Below are 17,769 nucleotides of genomic sequence, written 5' to 3' on the forward strand. Positions count from 1 at the left end.
TACCGGGTTAGTATAGTGGTTAAACTCATCATTGCATAATCAGCTGATTTTCAAAGTCAAGAGTTTTAAGGATCAAGTCCTTGTACTTATGCTTTTATATAAACTATGGATACTGGTGTTCTTTGGTGGTTGGGTTTCAATTAACAGCATTGGGACGGCAATGGCAAATCACCTGTAAAATCTGCCAGGAAAATGCCAAGTAATTGGAATTGTCAAGGGTTAAACATGACTGAATGGGTGAATTTATTTATTTTATTATTTTTCCTATCATTATTGATGAATGCTTATATAAAAAAATAGTTTAGTCTATCGGACAATGGTAGGAATGGGTTTTATTAATCTAACCTGTCGTGGAATCATTTTTTTTATAATTCCAAAAATTAATGAAATGATTTATAAAAATACATACTCTTTCTTAGATCTTTTAAAAAATACAGTTAAATCTCCATAATAAAGTACTATTAATCTAATATATATATAAATACATACAACAAAATCACAATATCTTACAATTTGTACAGAATAACAAAAAAAATTATAAGACTAGTAACATAAAATTTTCAAAATAATTATAAATAAAATTAAAATTATTATTCTTATTAAATCAAATTGTTTCATACAATTTGGAATGGAATTAAATTATTCATTTTAAAAAAATAATAAAAATACTAATCATATATAACTATTACTGAAATAACAGTTTAAAATCAAATTGTAATTACATATAGAATTTAACAAGAAAGAAACATATAAAAAAGTGTCTAAGAATTTAGAGAATTGAGGCAATTAAAAAAAATTATAGTACACGATTGTTGAAGATAGTCTATGTATCCACATAACCAAAATAAGTAGTTCTGTAGTTCTGAAATAAAAATATTATGTAGGTTAATTTGTGGGTTGTTAACAAAAAAATTTTAATAGAAATTTAAAAATATTTTCTACTATTTGTTAAAATAAAAGAACAATTTAAAAAATTACTTATTGTTAGGCTAAACAGTTATTAAACGTTAGCAGGTTTGTAGTCAGTACAATACATAATTTCTGATAAGTGTATTTGTTCATAGCATTTGACATCATAGAACAACTGTATTAATAAAATATGCCAATTATTCATAAAGGACTAATTTTAAATAACCAATGTATTAATAATAATAAGTAAAAAATCAGTAAACAAAATAAGTAAACTGATATTAATAAGTCAATGAAACTTTCACTGCATCTTCAGCTACTTTATGTAGTGGTGTGCTCAATGAATAAAATGCCCCCCTATGCCACCACCTATTAAAATGTGAAATATAAAATAGTAATCCTAAAATTAATGTTTACAAAACATGTTTATTATTGCAGCTTAATGAAAATGGTATTTTATTTCTTTTTAATATTCCCTAAATCATAATATTGATAAACATATTCTAGCTGGTCCTGTTTCTGTTATCAATTTAATTTTCAACTGTAAACAATAATTAAGCAGAATTATTTTAAATGAAATAATACACAAATCTTCAGTATCTGATTTAGTATCCTTTTCATACTTTCAGTTTGCTTGCTGTTGTGTATTTAACAGTCTCTTAAAAAGCTTAGAATTAACAATTTATAAACATATACAACTCAGAAAAAAGTAACTAAAACAATATAAATGTAAATAATTCTTGCCATAAAATTAAAAAAAAAGAGCAATTATGAATATATATATATTTTTTAATTTGCTGTTTTTAAGGCATCAACATTTCTGAAGTTGATGTGGCATAATTATTTATTTATTTTTTTAATGCTTTTATTTACAGTCGCATCAACAATTATAGTCATTAGCAGCAACTAAAGTAAGACTATCATGTAGTATTGTATAAAACAACAAAAATAAACGATAAAGAAACAGGAACAATAAAGAATAAACATAGATGAGTAACAACAATAAATACATAAATCACACAAAAATCACTAAATCGCATAATTATTATTTTAAACCCCAGTGGGAACTGCACTCAGGACCTTTGGTGTAACAGGAAAGCATACTACTGCCTGTGCTTCCAACATTTGCACTAATTTTAAATGTTCTTTAAGATAATTTTTATAGTTTTAATCATGAAAATACAATTAGGATATCTGTATCAATTTGGGGAAATACAAAAATCTATTCACAGAAAATGTTCTGAAGGGAAGTTCCACTGTACAGCAGTAAAACAGGTAGTCTATTTAAGCTGTTTCATTGTTAAAAGAAGTTATGACAATATTAAAAAATGTTTATATTCAAGACAATGATACAGATTAGCTAGCACACTATATAATTACACTGATGAAGTAGTCATTAATAATAAGTGATTTGAATGATTGGGATTACACAGAAATTCCAGTATAGTCAACAGACCTTACATTTATACATTTTTTCCTTGAAATTTGTTAAAGGTAAAGAATACTCTATAAAAACAAGAATACTGAAGAAGCAATTTAAATAGCATTAAAAAAATAAATTTTGATTGTATATGATTTGAAGCAATTTGCTTCAGTGTACAACAAAGTCAGCAGTTTAGTAATAATGTAGTGAAAGGAAGAAGATATATGTAACTTTATTCGATCTACAGGAATCTTTGGACTTCTGATATATTATTTATGAATTGTATGTTAACTTTTTAAAATAAATTAAAAAAAAACTTTACTTTCTAAAAAGAGATTAACTAAAAATTCATTATATTGATCAACAATTTATGTAAGCCTAATAAAAATGATTTTAATACAACTTTCACAATCTTACATAACAAGATAGATCTTGCTTGTTGAAGTGCAATTAAAAGCCTCTTCTAAAAGCTTAGAATTAAAAATTTTAAAAACTTAAAGTTTAAAAACTCAACCTTAATGAAAAAAATTCTGACCATAAAATTTAAAAAAAATGAGCAATTATGAATGTTTTTTTTTTTTTTTAATTTATATTTTAAACCACATCAACAGCTCAGAGAGGTTGATGTGGCATAATTATTATTTTAGACCCTAGTGGGAATCAAATCCAGAACCTTTAGTGCAGCAGGGAAGCACACTAGTGCCTGTGCTTCCAAGATGTTTACAGATTTTAAATACTCTTTAAAATTGTTTTTAAATATTTTTAATCATGAATATACAAATAAATTATAATCCTAATTATAAATATTGTAAATATTCTAATTATCCTATATTATCCTTAACTAATGATGCAGTTGAAGACCTTGAAATTATTACCTTATGTGGTAACTGGTTCGACACAATTTATCTTGTCTGATTTTAGTGTTTAAAATGTTCACTTATAAAAATTATTCTACATAAAAATGAAATTAAATGTATTTAATTCTAATTTTATGTGAAATTAAACTATTTATAGATGGAAACAAAATATCTGTAAAAATTTTTATTAATTTTAAAGTATTTTAGGCTTTTCTATAATTCCAAAAGACAATAAACTCACTAAAACAGATAAACTAGTAAAATTTGACCCATTGTAATGTTATTATAACATTTTTTTTTAGTGTAAATTTTTATACAAGTAATTTACTGTTACATACAATGTATTTTATGTTTACTTGTTAAAAAAATGGTTATAAGTACAGAATACCTTCATCAAAAATGCTAATTGTTTAATTTTTGGTGTGGTAGGTATGGTATTTAATCAGTATTTTTGTCACAGAACATTTAAAAAACTTTGTAAAATAAAAATATTCTTCTAGATTAAATAAAATATTTTGGCAATTCTTAATATAAAAACAATTTTGATTATTTTAAGTGCTTTTTAATGTATTTCTTGTGACCTTAAAGTAGGCTGTCATTTTAATGAAAACAGAAATTTAAAAAAATGAAATAAGACTGAAAAACTGAAACTGAAAATTTTACTAGCTTACTGACAAGAAATGAAATTCTTTCACTAAATTAAATATATACTTAAAAATTAAATTTAAGAATATTTATTTACCCCCCTTTCACCAATCCCAAAAATGTTTACATACAAATTATTAATATATATACACTCATTCTTCTCATTTATTTCTAATTTATCACAATCCTTGATCTTAGAGAGATGACAGTTATTAAGGCAAGTATTATGCCTTCATTAATTTCTGTAAATGAGTGATTTATAATTCCCGCAGATTACCATGAGGAGATTCAAATAATTAATAAATTTATAATCACTGTAGAAATAGTATATATCAGTTTCAATTGTACAATTAGGAGTTTTACTTTCCAATTTTTTGTTAACTTTACTTTTAAATATCTATATTAAATACATAGACTACTGTAATAAAAACTGAATATGATATTAACTAATGACCAATCAAAAAACTTAAAAGATTACAGATACTGTGGACCAATAATCCTTTAGATTGTACTGTAGATTAACCCTGAAATACCTATTAAAAAACAAAACAACAAAATGAAACATAAATTTATTAGTATTTTTGGTTTTATTATTATAACAAAAATCATTTATGTACAGTAAGGGGGTAATTTTTCAGAACATAATAAAGCTATTTTATTTTTTTGGAAGTTTTTAAAATTGAAATTACAAAAAAAAGCTTCTATACAACCTTTGAGAAAGAGAAGCTTTAAAACAAATCTCTTGGTTATATTTCAAGAGATGAAATGAAAAGAAAATACAGCTAAATTTGATGGTTTGTTAAAAAAAAATACTGTTTTTGTTTTGTTTCAGTTGCCATTTTCCTTTATATTGGTGGTGGGCAATCATAGCTGATTAAATAATACATGTAATTATATTTGAGAACAAATGTTTTGAACATGGAGTATTAGGTTTTTATAATGTATATATAAAATTTAGCCTGTCAACCTTTCTGTTTGAGGATTGCCTTTAGATATGTATCAGACACTTTATTTAAAAACGGGTTTTAGTTAAAGTGAATAAAAGAGCCAGAAGAGAATAATCTTAAAATTATTTCTGTATTGGTATCTCACGACACCAAGTGCATTTTTGATAATGTTTTGGGCAGCTTGCTGACTGTGTTGTGGAGGCTTCACCTTCTACTGAATCTCTCCATTCGTAGAAAGTATACTTGTGTTTGTTGCAGAATTTCTTTGCCTTGCTCCTCTATCCTCATCAGAATCATCACTGTCGCTATCACTCTTGGCACTTGTATGATTTTCATTCTCTGGCACTTCTTCACTGTCGGAAACTGCTGTTTCCTAGAACTTTGTTTTGTTCTATTTTATTTGCCATACTCATATTGCACTACATAGAAAAATGAAATCAGACTAAATAACTGAAGTGACATTTCCAAATGTGAGGAAAATTCATGTTTAGACTTGCAAAATTTCAACAGTCATGTAAAATTTGTAAATATTTCAGTTACACAATGTTTGTTTTCTTTTCTCATTAATCATTTGTTTCACTTGAGTAGTGTTTCATAACTGATGATGCTGATGTAATACGTGCAAGTTCAGACATAAAACTTTCAATCAAACAAGGACACCATATTGTAGATAACAATCACATATCCCAACCCCCAGCCCATCCACAGCGGGTAGAACTACATGTATAATATAAAATTAGCATTGGATCATATTGACCCGAACAGTACATTAATACAAAATACAAAATAATATTAAAAATTATCATAGGCTAAATTCTTCAAAAAAAAAGTAATGTCCTAAAAACCTAAATTAAAATCTTCAGTGGAAAAAATGACAGGATAAAAACTCTTTCAGGTCATATTGACACAAACAAACAGCAAGATTAAATTATATGCACAGTATGCATAACACAATGTAGCAAATATAAAATATTCTGCCAGTTGAATACACATTTTTGATGCTGATTAAAAAATATTAATTTTTAAATAAGTATGTTAAGCAAATAAAATCCTCCTTTACATGTTAGTAATTGTTTTATAGTTTTTTTTTTTTTTTTTGGTTTTATAAAGGTTTTTCAGTTTCTTTCTTATGGATGTAAAGTGTTTTTTCTTTTGATTCTTAAAAATATTATTTTGATTCCATGCTACTCGGTTTCTAGCATGTGCTAAGAACAGAAATTGAAAAAAGAATGATTTAAAAATGTTTAAAGTACAAAAAGCTATATAAATGTATAATGAAAGTAGTCCCTCCTTTACAGTCCATGATGTCTGTTCTTACTAAATATGTTTTATAAATTATAGTTAACAGGGAGTATGGCCAGATGAACAATAAGCCATACCATATTAAAGGTATTGTATTACTGTAGAAATCTTTATATGATTCATCCTTTACCATTTCATTTTTATGTTTTCAGGACATTTTATTAACTAATGAGTGATATTGAATGTAACAATTAGTTACATCAACTGTGTTTGTGGCAAATGCAATTGATTTTCATACAGTGTGCTGCAACAATTCAAATGCTGAATGACTCCTACAAATGGTAGTGAATTAGACATTTATATGACTGAAATTAAAAAAAATAATTTGGTAGCTTAATTTCACTAAGAATAGGAAGCCTTGCTTTAATCAGTTGAAGTATCTCAGCTGCACCTTTGGCATTTTATAACATCTCCAGGTATGAGACAAGAGTCCTTAGACAATTTCATGGGATCAAAAAAGTTAACGCTCATTAAGTCACAGTAAAAAAGAGACAATCTAACATATATAATCTTATAAAATAAAATCAGAGTGACCCATTTCCCATGGTAGTCTTATGAGGAAGAAGAAATAAAGGATAAGGAAAGAGGATGGCTCAATCAATCCATAGAGAAACTCAATGACCAAGGTAGTTTTTCTGTCTTGCCTAAGATCAAAAAAATTTGATTAATCTATGTTAACCATATTTAAGGTTACATCAGGTTGTCAAATTCTTGTCCTGAATAAAATATGTGCAAATGCATTAAAAGTACAATTGAAATATCAAAAAAAAAAACTTATGATAAAAACTTAAAAATATGATATTACAATACACATTCTGATAATTCAAAAATTTATCCACAAAAAAAATACTTCTAACATATAAAATATCTTGGTAAAAAACAACTTCATAATTTTAAAAATAGTTATTGCACGAAGTCATCACATAATAATGCTAACAACATTCCAAAATTATTGAGAAACAAAATAAATTTTTTTCTTAATTCTAGCATTACTTTTTGTAAATAGGATGAGACAATAAAGATTATGAAAACTTTATCCACATTAATCTGTTTATGTGTTTGGGAAAATACTTCATTCTCATATCCTTACTAGATCTGACGAAATGCTCACATTCTTGAAAATTGCTGTGCTATTTTTAAAAGTTACTTTCTCATATGTCAGTTTACCTTAAGTTATGATATCCAACAGATAAACATGTGTTGTATTTTAATACTAATACCAGAATAAAAAATGCAATAAAATTAATCTGAATATGACAATATACGTAGTACATATTGCAAGTAATTGGTGAATGGTACTTTTATTTAGACTATAAGAAATTTATTTTTAATATGAGTACATGATTATTGTTAACAGTAATGTATACTTAAATTAATAAACAATTTATTTACACTGGTAGCAATAAAACCAACTAATTAAAAAAAAATCTACACTTGTTTTTTGTTAATTCTATAATTTATGCAATTATCAATAGGTGTTTATATAAAACACATACTCTGGTCTCACATGGATTATCATATAACTTTTACTAGAAGTAAAAAGTTGTTACTGCACAATCCTTTTATTAAAGAAACATTTAAAACAATTAGTTTACATATATTTTAATATTATTACTTCTTCCATACATTTTGATTTATTTCATATTTTTACTTCTTACTAAATTTCACTAGTACAATATTTTAAGAAAGTAATAAAAACTATGGCAAACCAGTCTTTTAACTTCAAACACACTTTAGCTCTACTTCATTCCAGTGGGTATCTGATGATTAGCTTGTAATTCAAATGCATACTACACAATCTTGGAGTTGCACAGGATATTTTAGAAATTCTGTACCCGTTTTGGGCTTGCTATTTAATTCCTGGAGGAAATTCACCTTCTTTTGTGGCACACATTTAAATTTAAAATAATCATTATTATTCACCAATGTGTTACTCCCATCTTAGATGAAAAAAGATCTAATTTCCTTAGGTGTTGTGGGTAGGATAGATCATTTTTCCTCTCCCCTGAGCTGGACCCACAGCTAAGTATAACTCAGCCCAGCGGAGTGTCCTTTATCTCTAATGGGCCTTCCCACCCACCAACTGTAGGTCCGGTAAGACAGGTCAGATCGTTTTTATTGTGCAAGCCTCTAACCCTCAGCAAGGAGACTCTGGATTCAGCTAAGCTGCAACCTTTATGGGGTCTCATGTGTTATGCCTCAAATGAGAGGTCCCCAACAGGATCCACATTGGAACTGTGGTCTTAACTCACCCCTAGTAGATGACGGGTTCTGAAGATCTTCATCAAACAGGCAACTGCCATAGTGGTATACATCATGTACGGAATCCCTAACTGATCATTGAAGCTGGCACACCAAGGTGTACCAGTCCTCAAAGCTGAGACTGTCCAATGCTCCCTGCTAGAAGCCTCTGCTCCTCAACATCCTTAGTTCAAAGCACTGTCTGGGAAAAAAGACTAAATGCATCCCGAGCTGCAGAAGCAATTATGTGAGTCAGTAAGGATGCAGGTGTCAAGTTGGGAATCCCTGCTTGAACCAATGTTCCTCCCATTTAAGGCACTAGGGTGTGTTCAACAGTGCCGTGCTCGGTACAGAACAACAGTTGGAGTTGTAACGCCTCACTTTGCTGATAAAATTCCCATGGCTTGTGAACATTTGTGTAGTGTAGTAGTCAAGGTCACCAAACTTTCTTAAACATCATAGTTGCAGGTCCAATATCAGGATCCTTGTCTAGGCTGCCGACTCCTCAGCCAGCCACCTATCTTGCCAGACAATATAGGTCACATACCAAACCAAGTCAGGCAGTATTCCAGCATACATGTCTGTCCTCTCCTTAACCAAACCAGTAGATCAACGGGTGGGACACCAGATAACACGCAGGTAGCGTAATATGATGTGGTTCTATATGCTACAATGATTCCTAACAGCAATTGTCTGTGCAGGCTTTGAAGTCTAGCAAGGTTTCTATTAACCTGTTATATTGAGCCCCAAACCGGAGCAGCATATAGAATAATGGATGTAACGATAGGCATGATGACCCTCTTTTTTGATGCTCAAGGTTCAGGTTCAGGTTTAGGTTCAGGTACAGGTTTAGGTTTAGGTTTAGGTACAGGTACAGGTTCAGGTTTAGGTTCAGGTACAGTTACAGTTACAGGTTCAGGTTTAGGTTCAGGTTTAGGTCCAGGTTTAGGTTCAGGTTCAGGTTCAGGTTTAGGTCCAGGTTTAGGTTCAGGTTTAGGTACAGGTTCAGGTTCAGGTTCAGGTTTAGGTTTAGGTCCAGGTTCAGGTATAGGTATATGTTCAGGTTTAGGTTTAGGTCCAGGTTTAGGTTCAGGTTTAGGTACAGGTTTCGGTTCAGGTATAGGTACAGGTTCAGGTTCATATATAGGTATAGGTTCAGGTTTAGGTTCAGGTACAGGTACAGTTACAGGTTGAAGTTCAGGTTTAGGTTTAGGTACAAGTACAGGTTCAGGTTCAGGTTTAGGTACGGTTACATGTTTAGGTACAGGTTCAAGTACAGGTTCAGGTTCAGGTTTAGGTTTAGGTTTAGGTTCAGGTATAGGTACAGGTACAGGAACAGGTTCAGGTTTAGGTTTAGGTTTAGGTTTAGGTACAGGTTCAGGTTCAGGTTCAGGTACAGGTTCAGGTTCAGGTATAGGTATAGGTACAGGTTCAGGTATAGGTTCAGGTTCAGGTTTAGGTTTAGGTACAGGTTCAGGTTCAGGTATAGGTACAGGTTAAGGTTTAGGTACAGGTTCAGGTATAGGTATAGGTTCAGGTATAGGTACAGGTTCAGGTTCAGGTATAGGCACATGTTCAGGTTTAGGTACAGGTTCAGGTTTAGGTACAGGTTTAGGTATAGGTACAGGTTCAGGTTCAAGTATAGGTACAGGTTCAGGTTCATAAAACTGAATAATAGTGCCACAAACTGCTACTCAGCCTCGAAACAGTTTAGTGGCCAGTGTCCTAAGTAGCCCGTAAAGCTAACCTAAAAGCATGAGCAGAATAAGCGTGGTACCATACACCACTCCCTTACATGTCCTACTGCCCACCATCACCAGCATTCAGAAATCATGGCTGATATAACAATGCAATAAACACTGAATTCTTATTCCCTTTGTATTACATTAAATTTAAGTAACATACTATAAGTTTGACTTAAGAAAAGGTTTTAAGTATTTTTGGAATGAATCATCAACAGGTTTTTTATTTAAAGGACTTTTATTGGCTGCTTCAAATAACCTTTCATATATATACATTTCCATCATAAGCACCAAGAACAGAACCAAGTATTTCATCACATATATCGAAACTGTCAACGATTCCAACAGCATTAGGACGTAATGCAGATAATAAAGAGTCTTGCCAATTATAAAGACTTCCCACATCTTCTTTTCTCAAAGAAGAATACTGTAACAAATAATTTATGAAAAATAATTATTTATTGCTACAATAGGTTTAACATTTTATAATAAAGACTTATAGTTAGAAAAAGACAATTGGTTTGAAAAGAGATTTAACTTAGATAATTCATAAAGGGTTTATATTTGATACAAAAATTTGTGCACTTAGGATACCTGAAGAATTCCTAAATGCCAAAAATCAACAGAAAAAGTGATTATTGACAGTGATGTTTTTGGCATTTTGAGATAATATGCTAAATTATAACTAAAACTATCAATAACTTTATTTGTGACCAGTGACCTCGGTTTGCTGCAATTTCTCCCACCACCACCCCATTTGGTTGCCTTAAAGCATAAGACCAAATGTCACAAATGGCTATTGAGCCTTGAAACTGTTTAGCAACCAGTGTTGTAACTAGCTCCTATAGCTAACTTAAAGCATGAGCGGAATAAGCATGCTACCATACACCATTCACTTGTGTGTCCCACCACCCACTTGTCACATATCACTAAAAATGGGTAGGCGCACCCTGTCAACTACTACTAATACATATATGACTATCAGTAATTAAATTTATCTCATCAAAGATGGCAATTCGCTGCCACGCCTAGGCCGTTGAATGCCAGCAAGTACCTGTCCACCACTAAAGAAGCGCTTGGAGCCTTAATCTGGCTGGTAGCCAGCCACATCTCTTAGTTAGTTTACTACAGCAGCGTGGTAGGAGTCTTTTCCCTTAGATAAACTACTGATGTGAGTTGAACAAAGCAACTGCATCAATGAACTCCTACATGGTCGAGCAATGCAGCTCTTGCTACATTGACTTGCCACTTGTGAGTGACCAATTTTCCCTTGACTTCTAAATACCGGGTGGCCTGAGTTCTGATCCCCCAAGAGCTGGGCAGTCGTACATCATGTGTTTGTTTGACTGGACCTTCCCACAGATGCACAGCTCATCAGCTGCCAGGTGGAACCGAAACAAGTACTGGTTTAAATTTACATGGTTGGAGAACACTTGGGCTTCCGTTGCCCTTAAAACGGAAGAAGATGCATACCATCCCTCCATATCCTGTATAAATCTATACAAGGACCTTCCTTTAGTTGTGATGTGCCATTCTTGCTGCCATGCTTCCATCGCGAGGCTGTAAACCCTCCTCCGCAGGTGGGAGAAAGGCAACTATTAAAACTTTAGAAACGGTGCACTGAGATCACCGTTCTGCTCCGGTACAGGCCTGGCTCAAACCCGCATCCAAAATACCTCGGCCTCCCTGGCTCTTCGCAATTTTCACATGGCCACCCGAACTTTCATCACTAAATCGATTGAGAGAGCCTTTCCCAATACAGTTCTAGCCTCGTAAGGCTGTTTTAAAAATACCAGTGCATACAATTAGGGCTCTGCGCTGGGTACTCCTTAAATTTTGAATAAGTGCTCGATTTCTTTCCAACCTATGCGGCCAAACACATGCCGCGTAAGAGATTACACTTTTGAAGACATCTCGGTACACCATGTAAAAATGGCGGCCTGACAACCTGTAATCCTTTCGAGCAATCCCCCTAAGCTTGTGCATCACAGAGACGGCATCCGCCACTACTTGCATAATGTGGTTGCTAAACAGCAAATTCTCATCAAACAAAACACCTAGGTGCTTATGATCTCGAACTTGGCTGATTACACAGCCTTTATACTTAATATGAGGGTTACGACTGTATGATAATTTGTCTGCACCCTTGAGAAGCATGTACTTTGTCTTTGGCACAGAAATCTTTAAATTTTGAATGTCCATCCAGCCCTCTGCGGTTGACAAAGCCGCCAGTGCTCGGTCTTCTAGCTTCAGTCGTGAGTTACCATGAACTAATAGGAAACAATCATTGGTGAAAGCCGGTTACGACTGTATGATAATTTGTCTGCACCCTTGAGAAGCATGTACTTCATCTTTGGCACAGAAATCTTTAAATTTTGAATGTCCATCCAGCCCTCTGCGGTTGACAAAGCCGCCAGTGCTCGGTCTTCTAGCTTCAGTCGTGAGTTACCATGAACTAATAGGAAACAATCATTGGTGAAAGCCGGTTACGACTGTATGATAATTTGTCTGCACCCTTGAGAAGCATGTACTTCATCTTTGGCACAGAAATCTTTAAATTTTGAATGTCCATCCAGCCCTCTGCGGTTGACAAAGCCGCCAGTGCTCGGTCTTCTAGCTTCAGTCTTGAGTTACCATGAACTAATAGGAAACAATCATTGGTGAAAGCCTGGGCCTTGTCCCCTTCCGGGAATGTCAGTCCCAAAAATCCATGGAATACCAGGTTCCACAGCAAGTGACCAAGAACGGAGTCCTGCAGACTTCCCCCCTTGTGATGAATTTTTCCACAACTAGGTGCACATCCTTAAACAGATCCATGCAATCAGATAATCATGTACTACGGCCTGCAGAGCTACGGGAACATTGCGGCATTCCAACTCATAGAGAACAGAACTCCAACACAAGGAAGGAAATGCTGCCTCTATGTCAATAAAAAATGCCAAAACATATTTACAGTCGGCGCCTTCTACCTCGGCAAGAGCATTTAAGATGCAATCCTTGGTACCAACCCCTTTCATGAAGCCATACTGGTGTCGATTTAGAAGTGAGTTCATATTGATGCTTTCCCAAAGCCGTTCCACAACCAGCCTTTCAAGCAACTTGCCAATTGCCGACAAGAGGCTGATGGATTGATAACTGCTGATCTCACTCAGATCCTTTCCTGATTTTAAGAGCACACTCAGCAAGCCACCTTCCAACAAGTCGGGAAGCAACCCCAGCTTAGGCACCCCGAGAACAGCCTGCCAAAGCTGTTCTCTTATAACAGGCCGCAGATGATAGAAAATATCTGGGTCAAGTTGGTCAATCCCCGGTGCCTTTCTCAGTGTCATACTAGAAACCACTCTGTCTATATCTATGGGTTCCATAGTCGGTACACCAAGGAATGATGTCTTACCTCCCTTAATTCCGACTTCTGCTTCACACTCCAGAGCAGCTGGAAACAGAGTATCCAGGAATGCCTGGTAAGTCACCACAGATATTAAAGTGTGGTTACGACTACCAAACCCGCACTGAACACTGGATAGCACGTGTAATGGCTTTGGCTGGTAACATGACTTTACAAGCTGCCAGGGATTGCACTGCAACTCATGCATGGAGTCTTGCCAAAACTTGAGTTTGGCTTCCTTGATTGCATGAACTTACTCATTACGGGTGCGCCGGTAGATCTGCAGACCCTCAGCGTGCACATCATCAATGATAATCCCCATTAGGGTGCGACGCTGATATCTTCTCCTAGTGGATCTAACTCTTGCGTGCAGTATACTAATATCAGAGAACCACCACTTTTTCCCTGGGTTCAAACCTGTGAACCTTGCTAAAAAGTTTATTTTGTCTAAGCTGTTTGCAATATAATTTAACAATTATCATTATATATACTTAAAAACAAATCAGCAAACAGAACATCTGCTTAGAAATCACATTAAGACTTCATTTTTTATCATGAAAAATAATTTAATGTACAAGAAATTTATTTTTTTAAATAATAACTTTACCACTGATTTATACTTAAGTGACAAACAGTGCTTTTATAATATATATTTGTATCAATAGTTATCAGTTGGAAACAGTAGTATTAGTGTTAATTGCTAATCTAATTAAAATGAATGCCAAAATTAATACTCGTAGTCTGGAAAAGTAATTTGTTTCTTAATGGTGGTAACTAAATTTGCTGCTTTTTTGATGATTATGGACTAAATGTTCCCCTCTATGAATCATGAGACCTTGCCGTTGGTGAGGGGGCTTGAGTGCTCAGTGATACAGAGTAGCTGGACCGAAGGTGCAATCATATCGGAGAGGTATCTGTTGACAGCCAGACTAAGGAATGATTCCTGAAAGAGGGCAGCAGCTCTTTCAGTTGTTGTTAAGGGCATACGTCAGGATGACTTAAACGGCCATATCAACATCACTCAGTACTCTGAGTACTGCGCAGCTGAAAGCAATGGAAATCTACAGCTGTTTTTTTCCCAAGAAAATGTGGCTCTCTGCATTTTCACACAATAATAATGGAGGCGCCTTCCTTGGTAAAATATTCCGGAGGTAAAATAGTCCCCCGTTCGGATCTCCAGGTGGGGACTACTAAGGAAGGGGTCACCAGAAAACTAAAAAATAACATTCTACGAGTCGGAGCGTGGAATGTTAGAAGCTTGAAAAAGGTTGGTAGGCTAGAAAATTTAAAAAGGGAAATGGGAAGGATGATGGTGGATATAGTAGGAATTAGTGAGGTTCGGTGGGAAGAGGAAGGCGACTTTTGGTCAGGTAATTTTAGAGTAATTAACTCAGCGTCAAATAATGGGCAGGCAGGAGTAGGTTTCGTGATGAACAAGAAGATAGGGAGGAGAGTGGAGTATTTCAAGACGTATAGCGATAGAATCATTGTAATAAGGATAAAATCAAAACCTAAACCGATAACGATTGTTAACGTCTATATGCCTACAAGCGCCCATGATGATGATGAGGTAGAATGTGTATACGAAGAGATTGATGAAGCAATTAAACACGTAAAGGAGATGAAAATTTAATAATAGTTGGAGATTGGAATGCAAGCACTGGAAAAGGCAAAGGAAGGAAATATAGTGGGTGAATACAGGCTGGGCAAAAGGAATGAAAGAGCGGACCGACTTATAGAGTTTTGCACGAAGTATAATTTAGTAATTGCCAACACCCAATTTAAAAATCATAATATAAGAATATACACTTGGAAAAAGCCAGGCGATACTGGAAGGTATCAGATAGATTATATCATGGTTAAGCAAAGATTTAGAAATCAACTCGTTGACTGCAAAACTTACCCTGGAGCAGACATTGATAGCGACCATAATATGGTGATAATGAAATATAGATTGGGGTTTAAAAACCTGAAGAAAAGGTGTCAGATGAATCGGTGGAATTTAGAGAAGCTTGAGGAAGAGGAGGTAAAGAAGATTTTTGAGAAGGACATTGCAAGAGGTCTGAGTAAAAAAGATAAGGTAGTAAATGTAGAAGAAGAATGGCAGAATGTTAAAAAGGAAATTCTTAAATCAGCAGAAGCAAACTTAGGCGGAATAAAGAGAACTGGTAGAAAACCTTGGGTTTCAGACGATATATTGCAGCTGAAGGATAAACGTAGAAAATATAAGAATGCTAGTGATGAAGAAAGTAAAAGGAACTATCGGCAATTAAGAAATGCTATAAACAGGAAGTGCAAACTGGCGAAAGAAGAGTGGATTAAAGAAAAGTGTTCAGAAGTGGAAAGAGAAATGAACATTGGTAAAATAGACGGAGCATACAGGAAAGTTAAGGAAAATTTTGTGGTACATAAATTAAAATCTAATGATGTGTTAAACAAAGATGGTACACCAATATATAATATGAAAGGTAAAGTCGTCGATAGATGGGTGGAATATATTGAAGAGTTATACGGAGGAAATGATTTAGAAAATGGTGTTATAGAGGAAGAAGAGAAAGTTGAGGAGGATGAAATGGGAGAAACAATACTGACATCTGAATTTAAGAGAGCATTAAAAGATTTAAATGGCAGAAAGACTCCTGGAATAGATGGAATACCTGTAGAATTACTGCGCAGTGCAGGTGAGGAAGCGATTGATAGATTATACAAACTGGTGTGTAATATTTATGAAAAAGGGGAATTTCCGTCAGACTTCAAAAAATGTGTTATAGTAATGATACCAAAGAAAGCAGGGGCAGATAAATGTGAAGAATACAGAACAATTAGTTTAACTAGTCATGCATAAAAAATCTTAACTAGAATTCGATACAGAAGAATTGAGAGGAGAGTGGAGGAAGTGTTAGGAGAAGACCAATTTGGTTTCAGGAAAAGTATAGGGACAAGGGAAGCAATTTTAGGCCTCAGATTGATAGTAGAAGGAAGATTAAAGAAAAACAAACCAACATACTTGGCGTTTATAGACCTAGAAAAGGCATTCGATAATGTAGACTGGAATAAAATGTTCAGCATTTAAAAAAAATTAGGGTTCAAATACAGAGATAGAAGAACAATTGCTAACATGTACAGGAACCAAAAAGTAACAGTAACAATTGAAGAACATAAGAAAGAAGCTGTAATAAGAAAGGGAGTCCGACAAGGATGTTTCCTATCTCCGTTACTTTTTAATCTTTACATGGAACTAGCGGTTAATGATGTTAAAGAACAATTTAGATTCGGAATAACAATACAAGGTGAAAAGATAAAGACGCTACGATTTGCTAATGATATAGTAATTCTAGCCGAGAGTAAAAAGGATTTAGAAGAAACAATGAACGGCATAGATGAAGTCCTACGCAACAACTATCGCATGAAAATAAACAAGAACAAAACAAAAGTAATGAAATGTAGTAGAAATAACAAAGATGGACCGCTGAATGTGAAAATAGGAGGAGAAAAGATTATGGAGGTAGAAGAATTTTGTTATTTGGGAGGTAGAATTACTAAAGATGGACGAAGCAGGAGCGATATAAAATGCCGAATAGCACAAGCTAAACGAGCCTTCAGTAAGAAATATAATTTGTTTACATCAAAAATTAATTTAAATGTCAGGAAAAGATTTTTGAAAGTGTATGTTTGGAGTGTCGCTTTATATGGAAGTGAAACTTGGACGATCGGAGTATCTGAGAAGAAAAGATTAGAAGCTTTTGAAATGCGGTGTTATAGGAGAATGTTAAAAATCAGATGGGTGGATAAAGTGACAAATGAAGAGGTATTGAGGCAAATAGATGATGAAAGAACCATTTGGAAAAATATAGTTAAAAGAAGAGACAGACTTATAGGCCACATACTAAGGCATCCTGGAATAGTCGCTTTAATATTGGAAGGACAGGTAGAAGGGAAAAATTGTGTAGGCAGGCCACGTTTGGAATATGTAAAACAAATTGTTAGGGATGTAGGATGTAGAGGGTATACTGAAATGAAACGACTAGCACTAGATAGGGAATCTTGGAGAGCTGCATCAAACCAGTCAATTGACTGAAGACAAAAAAAACCTCCTATAATGCAAATAATGTACATGGATGATGAGGTTTGTCCCCACATGAATAAATTTCTTGTTTTTACTTTAAAAAATTTATGTGTACCAAACTAAAACTTGATGAGTAATATTATACATTTTTATTATAACAATTATTTTAGGTTTTTAGAACAATTTAAAAAAAAATAATAATTTTTTTTACACTATAACTTTTTTTTCTATTTTTTATAACTGCATAGGATA

General features: G+C 33.5%; 1 pseudogene; it reads right to left on the minus strand.

Moving 5' to 3' along the window:
- Positions 1-10,228: 10,228 nt before the first annotated feature.
- The window catches only part of LOC142328398 (acyl-coenzyme A oxidase 1-like), a 29,511-nt pseudogene continuing 21,970 nt past the window's right edge, over positions 10,229-17,769 (minus strand).

Source organism: Lycorma delicatula, chromosome 7, assembly GCF_047948215.1.
Source record: "Lycorma delicatula isolate Av1 chromosome 7, ASM4794821v1, whole genome shotgun sequence".
Taxonomy (NCBI): Eukaryota; Metazoa; Arthropoda; class Insecta; order Hemiptera; family Fulgoridae; genus Lycorma; species Lycorma delicatula.